Source organism: Aythya marila, assembly GCF_965140915.1.
Source record: "Aythya marila genome assembly, chromosome: 4".
Lineage (NCBI taxonomy): Eukaryota > Metazoa > Chordata > Aves > Anseriformes > Anatidae > Aythya > Aythya marila.
In genome coordinates, this window is record NC_139045.1 from 2,303,952 (window position 1) to 2,317,564 (window position 13,613).

Genomic DNA, 13,613 nt, shown 5'->3' on the forward strand with positions numbered 1-13,613 from the left:
TTTTGGAAACATGAAAGGTTGAGCTGACCCTCCTATGATTCAAATCTGAGTTTACAGCATCATTCATCATCTCAGAATGGGTTTGTTCCAGTCTCCTTGAACAAAACTATTTTCTCCTCACATTTGTCGCACAGAATTGGCTGAATTTCAATTCTGAGGTGTACCGTACAAAGAACAGTTTGGGAGTGAAAGGTGTCAAGCTGGCAAAAACTGAAAATTAGATTGCTATCAAATCTAATTTATTTTTTTTTTTTTTAACATAGGAAGTGTTCAGGTTTTCCTCTATAATATAATTTCACCCTAGAAAGTTGCATAACAATCCTGTGTCTTGGCTGGGGGTGTAGGTTTCAGCTTTAGCTGGAAGAGAAAGTATTTTAACAAGAAATTATGCAACAAATAGGTGGAATTTGCGTTGCATACATCAGAAAAAAAATGCTTTGCAGTTTCAAGTGCCACTAGTTTGCTGGAATCCACCCAAAGGTGGTATCAGCAAGATCATTTGTAACCAGCTTACTAGGTGACCTTTGCTTAATTTTGGTCATGCTGCACTGTTGCATGAAAAACCACCTTTGTTTTGCCAGGTGATCTTATCAGTGACCCAGCAAGAGTATGAACCAAGACACCTTGTGGTAACGTGATTTTCTGGAGCCTCCTTTAGCATTTGGGGATGGGGATCTGGGGGTTCCCTTCACACACTTGCCTGGAGCACTCCCTGTCCCTCCAGCAAAACGACTCTTTCAACTTTTCCTTTTTCCCAGGCTGTCAGCTGCAAGCTCCGGCTGTGAAATCGGAAGCGGCAAGCGAGCAGCATTTTCCTCCCGCATTTTGGGCGGGAGGAGAGGTGGTCCAACTACACAATGACAGATTATGCGAATCCTCGGGGAGCGCCTCATCAATCACGGCGCTGCGAGGGGGACGCGGCTCATCTCCGAATGAGCCTCCGTCGCGGCGGCCTTGCGTGAAGCCTCCCGCCGCCGGCGTAGCATCAGAGCAGCTCCGAGTCCTTGGAAGTCTCGGGGTTGATCAGCGGGAGGAATTGGCTGCTTCTGCCAATCACCGCCCTGCGAAGCCGCCTCGATACTCGTGCAGATGAGGGAGAGGGAGGCTGACTACAGCAAACAGGAGGCGCGGCGGCGGCAGCGGCAGTAGTAACAGGAGCAGCTGGTATTCGCGTGATTAAAGAGTTCCCGCAGCCTTTTTGCTGTACTCCGGCTGCTCCCTGGTGTAATCCCCATGCCCGAGAAGGAAGCTGCATTTTAACAGTGCGCTGAGCAGAGGTTTGAATCATTCCAGCTGGCTGCTTGTTTGGAAAAGGACAGCCTGTGTATAAATGAGATGTGACTGTGCCGGCAGAGTTCAGTTTCTAGGGCTGGAGCAAGAGGAGCCTTCCCGGGATGCCGCTCAGACAGCTGCTATCAATTTCAAACTCTCTCTAGTTTACCTGGAGCCATGGGAGAAGATCCGAATAGCAGATGTCTCTCTCCTGCACACTAGGAAGAGAAATTCTTCTCTAGGTAAGCTATTCTTCAGCTTCTGCATGTATTGCTACGTTAGCCTGTACTTCTGGGTGCATGTTGGTGCTACTGTACAGACAGTACATGTACTTGGATACAAGAGAACAGCTCTTGAACAGGTATGATACCTACGGAGCGTAAAATAGTCTGCCTAGAACCTATCTGTGTACAGCAAGTACTTCAGAAAGCTGCCTACAGCCTGGCATTCAAAGGATTTTTTTCAAAGTTTGCAATCTTTGCCCTGTTTGTATGCAAGTGCCCTGGATGTAAATAGATGGATGTACGCTGAGGCAGTTGTCTGCCAAAATATGTGAAAGAGCACCGAAGTTAGAGTACTGGAAGTTAGGTGACAGGGAAAAAGAAAAATAAGGTTGTAGTTCTTTAGTCTGCTCCATACAGTTTGTTTTTGTTTGCTACCATCTAGCAGTCAAAGTTAAGCAAAACAAGTGCTTTCACATTGTCATTTTAATGCTTACTATGGGTACATAGTAAACATACACTGTTTAAAGTAAGAGTAACTGTAGTGTGAGGAAGCCAAGACATGCAGGTCTGCTCTGTTCCAGCAGTTTAGTTTCCAAACAACATCCATCAGCAACGTTTTTAAAATGGCATGATCATTTGTGGCATGGAAGCAGGGAACACGTCAAGTAGAAAGAGGTAAAGCAAAGAAATCAGCATTTATTCCTCAGATTACTACAGTCAGACCACAGAGGCAACACAGCGCTTTTATCTTACGGCTGACACACTGACTCCAAGTCATTGCTGCTGGGAATAAACATTCAAAGGAGAATTGTTTAGAGATGGCTAAGTAAATCTCTTTCTACAAGTACTACTGTGGTGTAACCATACATACATACAGAAGCCATGATTCTTAATTCTCTTTTCCCTGGGGAATTTACCTTTTTTTTTTTTAAAAAAAAAAAAAAAAAAAAAAAAAAACTTTTGCAGCTCCTAATCCCATTGATCAGACTCCCCCTCACTGTTTATACATGTTTCAGAATTTGGCCTATCCTGTGTAACAGCTTATTCTGCCTTTTCTACCTCAGTACTCTGAAGGTTATCAGAGCCAAAGAAAAATAGCATCCAGTAATTTTCATCCAGTTTCTTCAGTATTGTTTAAATGATGATCGTTCTGCTAAAAGATGTTCAGCTTGGGGAAGAATATCAGAGTCTCCTTGCTCATAAAGTTTACACAGTTGGCAGTACTGCCAGGTGCTTCCCTGTCTTGCCCAATCATGTCTGCATACTTTCATCATGCACATTTTACCATCAGCCAAGCTGCACTGTCTGATTTGCTTTCTGAAATGCTGTTCTAAAGAAGAGCATGGGGGAAAATGCCAAGTCACATTTAACTAAGGAAATTCTTGGCTTTCAGTTTTCTTCTGAACCTTATCAATCCAAATAATATGACGAGCTCAATTAGATTAGATGTTCCTAATGGCATTGCTCCATGCAGAAGTTTAAGACTGTGTATTAGTTTTTTTGTGCCATTTCCTCAGAGCAGGGCCATTTTTGATTCATAATAAATGCCTTGTATCTGAAAGCCTCAGAAATGAAAGCAAGAGTAGCTTGATTTCTTGTTGACACCACTGTTTTCTGTGAGGTTACAGGGATGATGCTCTATCTTCCTCTTTATTGGAAGAGATCTAATGAGAAGTATTAGCTTTAAGAACAGAGTATTATGCTCCAGTCACTGGCCACCTGCATGTGCATACAAGTATATAGACACTTCTGCCTGAACACCTTGTTAACTCACACTATAAAGTTCTGGAAGTCATATTAAAACTTTATGGATGTCTAGAGGCTGTGATAGCTGTTACATTGCTCTTTGTAATGGCACTGATCACACTTAGCTGTTTTGGCAGCATGCAGAGAATCACGAGCTCTGGAGTTCAACTATCATTCAGTATGAGTGGGGGGACAGGAAATATGCTAATAGTAAAGATTATTTTTTGAAGCCTTACTGTACAGGAATTCTTAGGGGTATAATAAGATAGCTTAAGGAAAACATGGCCACATATTGCAAACTCCGGGCAATATTGATCAAAGAAAATGCTGATGAGTTACCACAAAGTCATGACTGTTTTCAGATAAACAGAAAAAAAGTATGACATTTAACCTTATCCACCAGAAATAAATGTTTCTCATTTGATTTTTCTACAAGCAATAAAGGAGGAAATCTTTTAACAAAAATAAATAAATAAATGTTCCAAATCTGATTTAGCCCACAAACAGTTTTGATTTGCAAGCCCTTATGTCTATAGCGCTAGCTGAGCTTCAGCTGCATGTACACACAGATGTTTGCTTTGCAAAGCTTTAATAATGCTTCAGCATTTTAGGCACATCCAAGAAACTACTCTCCATACCTGCAAAGGGACCTTTCTGAGCAAAACAAACACTAGACTATGAGCAGCAAAGCACATCAGGCTGGGGTCTGGATGACCGAAAGAAAAGGTAACTGCATTGTGCAGAAAGATGTGATTTCCCTAGCCTGTGGAGTCATATCAGAAACAGAGCACAGAGCTAAAGATGTGCTGAGGGCTCTCCACACTTTCCAAGGTGAGGGGAGCCCTGTTGTGAAACAGCCTGCAAGGATTGAGGAGTAGAGTGTAAGGTGGTGGCTGAACAGATTCCTTCTTCTCAGGTCTGGGAGGAAGTTGAGGACCAGAGCAGATGGAGCAGAGCAAGGAGCCAGCACCCAGGGGCAGTACTACATGAGAAGGAGGAGGGCAGTCTCTGTGCTAGAGTTTGCTTGGAGCATTAAAGTGTCTTGTCTCACATTTCAAGAAAGGCAAAAGAATAGTCATATCACAGCAACGAGGCTCTTTTCTCCCTGTTGAGATGTTAAAGTTATGCCCCACATGGAGTGGAAGCCAAGCAGAAGAATGCAAAATAAAAAAATAAGGAATTTATTTTATCTATGTCAACATTTAAATTTGAAAAATTGTTTGAATTATAAAAGAAATCAGCTGCTGGAAGAAAATGTAAGCTACGCACGTCAATCCAAAACATTTATTACAACTATTGTCAGTAATAATAATTACAATGAAATCACAGATTCTTCTGAAATTAGCAGTTGCTATAGAAAATGAATAATATTTTACCTAAACAGTAATGCTACCAGAATCACATGGCAACAGCACAACAGTGTAGAAACCGTGTCAGTATTGAATGAAGAAAACACATTGGCACCAGAAGTAATATATTGTGATGAGATGTTTTAAACTTGATCTGCAAGGAGCAGAGAAGTATTAAAACCATTTCCTTCTCCCTGGCTACAGGAAGGGTCACAGCTGCTTTCCTCAAGTACAGGCAATCAGAGGAAATTAATCCTCCCTCCAATGCTGCAGGGATGTCTTTTGTGGAACTAGAGCAAATAGAGAAGTCAGCGTAGGTTGGGCTTCTTTTATGAAAAATAGCAAGAAGAAAGGGGCTCCCTCTTCTTACTTGGGAGATGAAATAAAAGCCGTATTCAATTTACTTGCTTGACTAGGAGAAAGCCTGCTGAATTTCCGGTTTGTTTCTTGTGACCCAAGTATTCCTCTTACCTCCTTCACATCACACAGTGTTTGTCATACAAGTTTCTTCCCTCCCTCAAAACCTGCTACAGCAAGGTATTCTGAAGTCTGAAGAGCAGCCCCAATACCGTCGGTGTAACGTAGACAGCAATTTAAAAACATTTACATATAGCTTTTGTTACATTTGTTACAGAAGCATTTGTTACAGACCACAGTATAGCCAAACCGCAGCTGGGCCACCAGCAAGGTTAGTGTTGGAGAATTTCAGGCAGGACAATTGTGCAACTTTGGCCCTAAGTGGTCACAAGCTGAGATGAGCATCAGACACCCAGCTGCACCTGCAGCTATAGAGTTTTACTAATGGCTAGGTTTTAATCTCCCATGCTTATATATCATCAGAGACACACAGCAGACGGCAAAGGGATTCTTCCCTGAGTGAAACTGCATGAGACATATCCTCCTGAAGGACTATCCACAGCTCTGGATTTCAACCCGCGCTCCACCAGGCTGCCACTGAAAGGACTGCATTTAGCTCTTAGTGTATAAATAAGTGTTCTGCTAAATAATTAATAGCAACTGCTGGTCATAAAATAGGCTACTGTTTAGAAAGTTAAAACAGTCTGTCATGAAATACGCACCCACCTATGTTCTAGTTTAGGGGATGCTTTATCCACCATCCTTTCCCTGTATCATGGGACCCATATTTTGTGAAAAGGAGAGAGCTCAAGCTCCAGAGCTTCAGGGTATTCTTTGAATTAATTTATTTTTCCTCATTCGGACACTTATCACCCCCTAAACCACAAAGGGGAAGGCAGGTGGTCAGTGTTTCATAGAATTTTTTAGACATAGTAGGAAAATATAGTAGTGTCTGGGCTCCTGGGTAAGATACAGGAATTAAACTTACTGGTCACTTTTGATTTGAAAGCCCTCAAATTTTGTTTTGTGTTATTTTTTTATTTTTTAATAAAGACATAGGACCATCTACCCTGACATTTGTGCCATGCTACCTACATTCTGCTTACCTAAATCACTGGTATAACGAGCTAGGGCATTTTAATTCATTATTAGTTTGTTGTGACATTTCAAATGGTTTCACTGTTCTACCCAATGCGATTGCATTGTCAATAGTGGGACCATAGGTGTGCACAGTTTGCAATCCCTTAGTGCACAAGGCAATGTAAAAGCCAATAAATACCATCAGCAGCTAAGGGTCCAGGTGCGTTTTGAGTTGATAAAGCAACCTTTCCTCCATCCTAAGGTCTAACTTGTTGCTGACTAAAGCGGTGATTCCAGAACATCTACTGATGAGCCTTGTGTCCCCATATCTCACTGTTTCTAAATTACCTGTAGACCCCTACAGGTAATTCAATTAGTTCATTATGTAGTTCAATTTGTACCAGAAAAAAATCACAATTAAAGATCAGGGTATCTCCATGGTATGTGCTATCTGCGAAGCAAGCATTGTGCACATCAAAATACTGTGTCCAGGCCCCAGCTTAAACTCAGACACTAACAAGACTAACTCCTTATCAGGTCTGGAGATAAGGACATCTACATGCCAGCATGAGTCAGCAGCAGTCCTTCCACATATTCAGATTTTTAACTAAAAGCAGCTCAGAAAGCACTTTCTCCTTCATGGAAAATATTTTCCTTCATGCAAAACTTACATTCAGGACATGATTTTGTTGGCTTAAAAGTACCTTTCATAAGGGAAGTCCCTTTCAAAGTGCCAGGCTGGATTTCCTCTTTCAAGATGCATCCTGGAGATACATACTGAAAAGCCCAATCCATAAAAGAAAATAGATGAAGAAACAAAACCGTAATCCTAGCCTGGTGCAGTGGCAGTATATTCAGGTAGAAAGATTTACATTACTGATTAGATTTTCTGCCGTTGTTGAATTGTTTTTTTCCTCCTCCAAAAATAAGTTAATGACTCAGTAGTTTGATAGGTAGAGATTTTTCAAAAAACAGGTTAGTCAAAGCCTCTGTATTCTATCAAATAACTCTAATGGTATTAGTTCTAGTTCCAGTCTGTGAGCTTATTGTGACTCAACAAAAAAAGTCCTTTGAATTCCCAAGTAGGACCCTTATCCTACTGGTGCCATTTCTAAATTCAGCTTTATCTAGACAAAACAAAGAATAACTTGTTTGAAGAATTTGAATAAAAAAAAGAATAATTTGTTTCTGTTTGGAACCAGAAGAAAATCAGTATCTATAGGTTACAGATGACATCGGTAATCTCAGAAGAACTCTTCTAGTTGACTGAAAGTGGCTTCTCTCAGAAGTACCACCAAACAATGAAAGAAACTGGGAAATTAAGTCAGGGTACAAATAATAATAAGGTAAAGGAAGCAAGCACTGTAATACATTGGCATGTACACATGAAACTACAAATTCTGCCCTGAGTTTCCTAAATGAACTGTCTGTAATAATCACACTATATACACTTGAAACAGACATGAATCATCTTAGAAAATTTTGCAAGCTAATAGGTGGGAAAGCTGTAATACTGAAAAAGTCCCAGAGGGCAATACGTGATACCAGTGGCAAAGACAGAATTCAACACTTCAGAGTCTTGTCTTCTCACCACATTTTCTTTCTGCATATGCAAACAGCACCTATGCAATCATTTCAAGATTTTTTTTGAAGTTGAACTTGTATTAACATCTTCCATAAGGTTTTCTTGGACTATCTTGTCTGCTTGGCAGTGTCTGAATTACTTAAATACATTAAAGCAAAAAATAGTCTGTTGGGCATTGTAATACTTTTAGTATGTGAAGTTTCTCTACCTAGATTAGTTTTACTGACAACAGTAATAAGTCCAGCCATAATTGGTTCCCCCCCCCCCAAAAAAAAAAAAAAGTTGTTCTCTCCACTTTAAAAGAATTTAAAAAGTTTAAAAGAACCAAAATCTTCTGACTCTTGCTTACCCACATTAGCCTGTACACCTCTGGCCAGTGCCGATGGCTTAGATGATGCTCCCATCCACACATTTGCTCTCAGAGGCTGCTGGGACAAGATCCAGACTCCCAGCCATCTGGGAGGTGCAAGGAGAGTCCCTGGCTACACATATCCTTGCTCTACTACTTCAGTGATCTTCCAGGAAAGATTTGCTTTTGCTCTAGCTCACTGACCATGCTACCTATTTTCTACAAAATCCTCTCAATAATAAAACCCTTCAGAAAGCAAGGAGAAAGATGGGGAGAGGGAACTCCAATAGAATTTACATAAAGAATAAATATAGGCAAGCTGTTATTAATGTAACTGGAGATTGAGAACTTCCTCTGCCTGTCTGGAACCTGGCTTGAATAAACTTAGAATAAACCACTGTTTAAATTTCACATGGTAAATGTGCTGCTCTAAGGATTTAAGTATGAAGTCTTTGTTATCTGGGTTTAAATAGACTTCCTTTGCAGTGAGTAACAGATCATTACTATATGACAGCAATAGTCTTCCCAAAGTAAGTTAGTGGCCTCCCCGTACCTAGCACAGGTGTGACCACATCAGACTTTCTCAAAACTAGTGCCTGTGACAGCATACAGGCACCACAAAATGTTTAGTGAAATCTTGTCATTGATATGAGGGTCAAGACATTTCAATTGTCTATATGAAAGACAATGTTTCTAGGTCCCATTACAGCAATAAGAAAACAGAAAATGAGGGAAAGCATTAAGTATGAAAAAAATATACAAAGGCTAAAAACTTTATATTCAAGTAAGCTAGAGCCTATGACTATACCAAGTAGACTAAGTGACTCTTTCTTTGTTAAGAAGGGAAATTCTGATCTATTTTGTGGAGGAAGCCTCCAAAAAGTAAAGTTTCAATAGCTAACCAGCAAATTTATAATCTTATTATTATAATATTCAAATATTATTATAATAATCAAATTTACAATCAGCAAATTTTCAAAATACAGATCTGCAGTTATTTAGAATATTATAGAATTTTAGAAAAATATTTTTTAAAATATTGTTTGTGTCTTAACTTTCATATCCTATCAAAAACTGTGCAGAGTTTGATTATTGCATTGATTGACTTCAAGGAGTTCTAGTTAGAAAGCCATTATATTGCACAAATATTATCTCGGCTGAATTCAAAGCACAAATCATTCTGTTGAAACTGCATTGCTAATTGACAGCCTTATAAAAGTAGACAATAGTAACAGAATAGATGGACCGTAATAAAACATCTGATACAATATCTCACAAAAGTTTTATATGAACACTTAAATGAATTCAAATTGGCTTTCATCGAGGCATTAAACTATGAATTGAAAAAGTGATGAAGAGCTGTTAACCAAGTGAGATCAGATTTGCTGCATCAGGTCAGGAGAAGTGTTTTGCAGGCTGTCTTAGGGAAACACTTAAAGCCTGCTGTTATTCATCAGCTTCATTCAGAAGGTCCAGCGCAATCATAGGATGTTCATTACACCTGTATTCTCTATTAATCCCACTGGAAGGCAAAGAATCAACTCCCAGGGCTTGATCCTGTAGGTCATACACAATTTTGGAGCATAGAAATATCAGCTCTATTTTCAACCACAACTTTCTGCCATGACATTTTGGCTCTACCATTGTGGCTTAAGCAGTAAGCTTCTGACATTCAGTCTGTATCTCAAAATCTTTGTTTTCACCCTTGGCAGTACAGTTACTTTTCTACAGATCTCACATGGGTTGTTAAAGACAAACTATCAGTTGAAAGAGGGCATTTTGTAAGAGCAAGTGGCTATTGTTTCCAGCTCAGCCATGGGTCTGCCAAATGACCTTGGATAAGTCAGGCCTATACCCAAGAATAATGCTATATTTGTTTTGAATTTTGGTAAATTACAGGTGAGAAGGGATACACACTATTACCACTAATCAAGCAAGACCAATAGATGTCAGAGAAGGCAAGGAGGTTATTTTTTTTTTTTTTTAAATGAGGTCTTATCACATATCTAAGGTTTTCAGATCGATTACACCAAAATACTATGTATATTTTATATGTATATTATGATGTAGTAATATATTATTATATCGATGTGACATTTTTAGAACTGAACAAAATGTGTACCTGGTCATTAAGACATACATATTGCAATGGTGATCAGCGCTACTCTGTCAAAAAACAGGAAACAAAGGTTCCCCCCCCTTCATACCCTATGGTTCTGCAAAGACCATAATTATATCACTGATTTCTAGGAGCTTTCATACCAGACACTCATGAAAAAATAGAGTTTAAAGAAACATTGCAACCACGTATGTTCTAAAACATGTCACTGAAACATCACATAAAGGATATTGATGTGCATTTCTGGGTGGTCCAAACTGTTAGACTGCTGGCAGTTAATGAGTCAGGGCCAAGGCTGAACACAGGGCAACATTTGACAGAAGTGAGGTTGAGGTAAGTCTTAGAATAGAAATTCCTAGCAGGAGTTAAGCAACATGAAGTGTTACATATGGGCTGGAGAATCAAAGGAGACAAAAATTCTATGAGGGAAGATTTGCCAAAAGAACAATCCATCCTACCATCCTTATAGTCTCGCTAGTGCACATTTGTAAAAGTGTCCCACTGGTTCACATAGAATATCTCTGTGGGGGGTCTCATTAGCAGAGATTATTGATAATTTTTAGACCAGTAGCTTTAAGAAAAAATACTTGGCAAGTCAGCAACTTCAGATCATACATTGAGATCAAAATATGTCTGCTTTTATGTTATGACAGTACAGCTACCATATATGTTAAAGAAGGCGGAACTTGGGGTGAATCAGCAGTGGCTATCTGCACATCTTCAAAAGCATAAAAGGAAGGAGTAGAGATGATTATTACCAGGCTCTCTAATCACAATTCCCCTACTTAGTAAAAAGACAAGTAAAGCACCAAAATAAACAAAATCTCTCAATTAATATGCTTCAAATCACACTCAACAACACTAAGCATGATAAAAATAAACCAACTTTGGTAGTCCTACAGTGAGACTAAATGCTAGCTTTGCATGAATTAGTTTGCATCTGTCACATTATCTACTTTATCAAGACAAGAGTTTAGAGACTCCCCAAGCATTTCTTTATACCACATTTCCCAGCTACCATGTATATTTGGTAAGAGGTGTTTGCACATGTGCACATACATGAGAATATGTATGTGTAAAAATATCTTCAAATAGGCTTACAGCTGCCCTTCAGCCAGGGAGCATTTTTTTCTTCAAAGCTTCAAGTTCTGAATTCACCCAATAAAGTTTAAAGCCAAAGAACCTTGGAAATCAAAAGGGTCAAATAGCTGGTTTCCAAGTATTCTTTCATGCCTAAGGTCATGCTAAGTTTCATTCAGTGCGTATGCTGAGGTATTTCAAGATCTTTGCTTTTCATTCACTGATTACCCACTTCAACCTCGGGCCATCATTTTGCTTTCTGGAATCGCACAATATTATAGGTGCGCTGTAGTTAGAATAGTTCAATTGGAAGGGACCTATGAAGATCATCAAGTCCAATTGGCTGACCACTTCAGGGCTACCCAAAACTTAAAGTATACTATTAAGGAAGCCTGTTCCAGTGTTTGGCCACCCTCAGGGTAAAGACACTTTTCCTAACAGCTGGTCTGGTGCAGCTTTGTGCCATTCCCATGCCTTCTACCATCAGTTACCAAGAAGAGATCAGCACCTCTGTTTCCACGTCCTATCCTCAGGAAGTTGCAGAGAGCAGTGAGGTTGCCTCTCAGCCTCCTTTTTTCCAGACTAGACAACCCAGCTGCCCTCAGCCTCTCCTCACAGGACATGCCTTCCAACTTTTTTTTTTTTTTTAAACCCAGCTTTGTTGCCTTTCTCTGGACACTTTCAAATATCTTAGCATCCTTTTTTACTTTCAAATATCTTAACATCTGTTTTATGTCACGAAGACCAGAACTGCACAAAATACTCAAGGTGAAGCCACTCCAAAGCTAAATAGAGTGGAAAAACGACCTCTTTTGACCATCTGGCTGTGCTGTGTTTAATGCACCCCCAAACTGTGATTTGCCCTCTTGGTTTCTAGGGCACACTGCTAATTCATAGAGCCTACTGTCAACTACCACCTGCAAGGAGAGCAGCTCTCCACACAGCTGCTCTCCAGCCACTCATCTCCCAGTCTTCACCTGTGTCCAGAATTACTCTCTCCCAGGTGCAGAACTTGGCATTTACACTTGTAAACTGGGAATATCATGAAATATGACATTCAACATCTTGGAAGTTGAAGTCTCCCAACAGGATGAAGGCAACTGATCCTCTTAAAATTATTATAAAACCCAAAATTCTGGCAGACACAAAAGTCTTGGAGCCAGGAAGTAATGACCTGGGTTCACCTGTTTCTTTCCATCTCTTCCCATTAGCGAGAATGGAGAAAAACACTACCTGTGCTAGTGAATCCTTTAGCCATCTTCCCAGTGTCTTGAAATCTTTGACTAACCTCAGACTTCTTGTCATGACATCATTGGTTCCCACATAAAAGATCAAGAGTAGGTAATAATCTGAAGGCTGTACTAAGCTCAAAATCATACTTGTTGACTTCTCCAATCCGAGCCCTGGGGAGGTAGCAAAGTTCTCTGTGAAGAGGGCCCAGTCTGCAGAAGGGAGCCTCCATTCCCTTCAGGAGGGAGTCACCTGAGAATGTAATTTGCTGCTGTTTCTTCACAGTGCTGGTCTTGTTGCTTTACTTGCTATGAGGAGGGGGCCTGTTGATTTGGGCGTTGGTAGGAGAACTTGCATGGATACCCCTTCTTACACCTCTTCACACCCCTCATCTACCACACCCAGAGCCTCATATCTGTTCTGTAATGGAAGCTGAGAGAACAAACGGGCTCCTTTTACAGCTCTGTGTAGTACTAGTTTCCTTCCACTCCTCGGTACCCCTCCAGATGCTGCCTGTATCTGGATGCAGATCAGACACCAGACCTGCCTTAGTCATGTCCATGCCAGGCCAGCTTGTGTATACCATCAAGGGCAGAGCACCACTGATGTATTACACTCTCGGACTCCCAGATGCTTCACAGTCCCTCCACCTCTTCCCGAGGCAGACCACCATCTCAGGGACTACCACCAGGCACACCCCACAATCCAAGGCTGCAGACCAAGCCTGCAGGCAAGCAGATCAGACTTCAGCCAGCCGACTGGTGGAGCACATGTCCCTTCTCATGTGCCAACCACCAAACCCTACCTAAGGCCTTCTCCCATGCCCCTTCTGCCGTTTTAGCTGGCTCTGCCCAGCCCCTGCATGGCTCTCTCAGCAGACCAGCCACCAGAGGTCTACACACACAGCACATGCAGCCTGAGGGAGCCTGGGCCCAGAAACATCCTGCGGTGCCCAAGACCTTGAGAGACTTAATAGACTGATCAAATACTTCTGAAAATACTGGAGAATACAAACAAAAACAAACAAACAAACAAAAGCAACTTACAGATTATTTTGAATTGAAACCAAACAAAAGAGATGAAGGTGCTAGGTAGGGAGAGCTCTCCATTCTGAGGTTATCAAAGTTAGAACAAAGTCAGAACTGCAGCACCTTTTTCCAGCTGAGCTATCCCTACCTCAGGTGAAAACATTTTATAAAGACATATGACAAGCCAAGAGCAG

At 40.7% G+C, this 13,613-nt stretch overlaps 1 protein-coding gene across 3 annotated transcripts in view; it reads left to right on the forward strand.

Moving 5' to 3' along the window:
- The first annotated feature begins 1,383 nt into the window (after nucleotides 1-1,383).
- Nucleotides 1,384-13,613, forward strand: part of LOC309877421 (bifunctional heparan sulfate N-deacetylase/N-sulfotransferase 4) — a 107,153-nt gene continuing 94,923 nt past the window's right edge. For all 3 annotated transcript variants that reach the window (XM_082758730.1, XM_082758732.1, XM_082758731.1), the window contains exon 1: nucleotides 1,384-1,514. The gene's annotated coding sequence lies outside the window, so the exon portion shown is untranslated. The remainder of the gene's footprint in view (nucleotides 1,515-13,613) is intronic.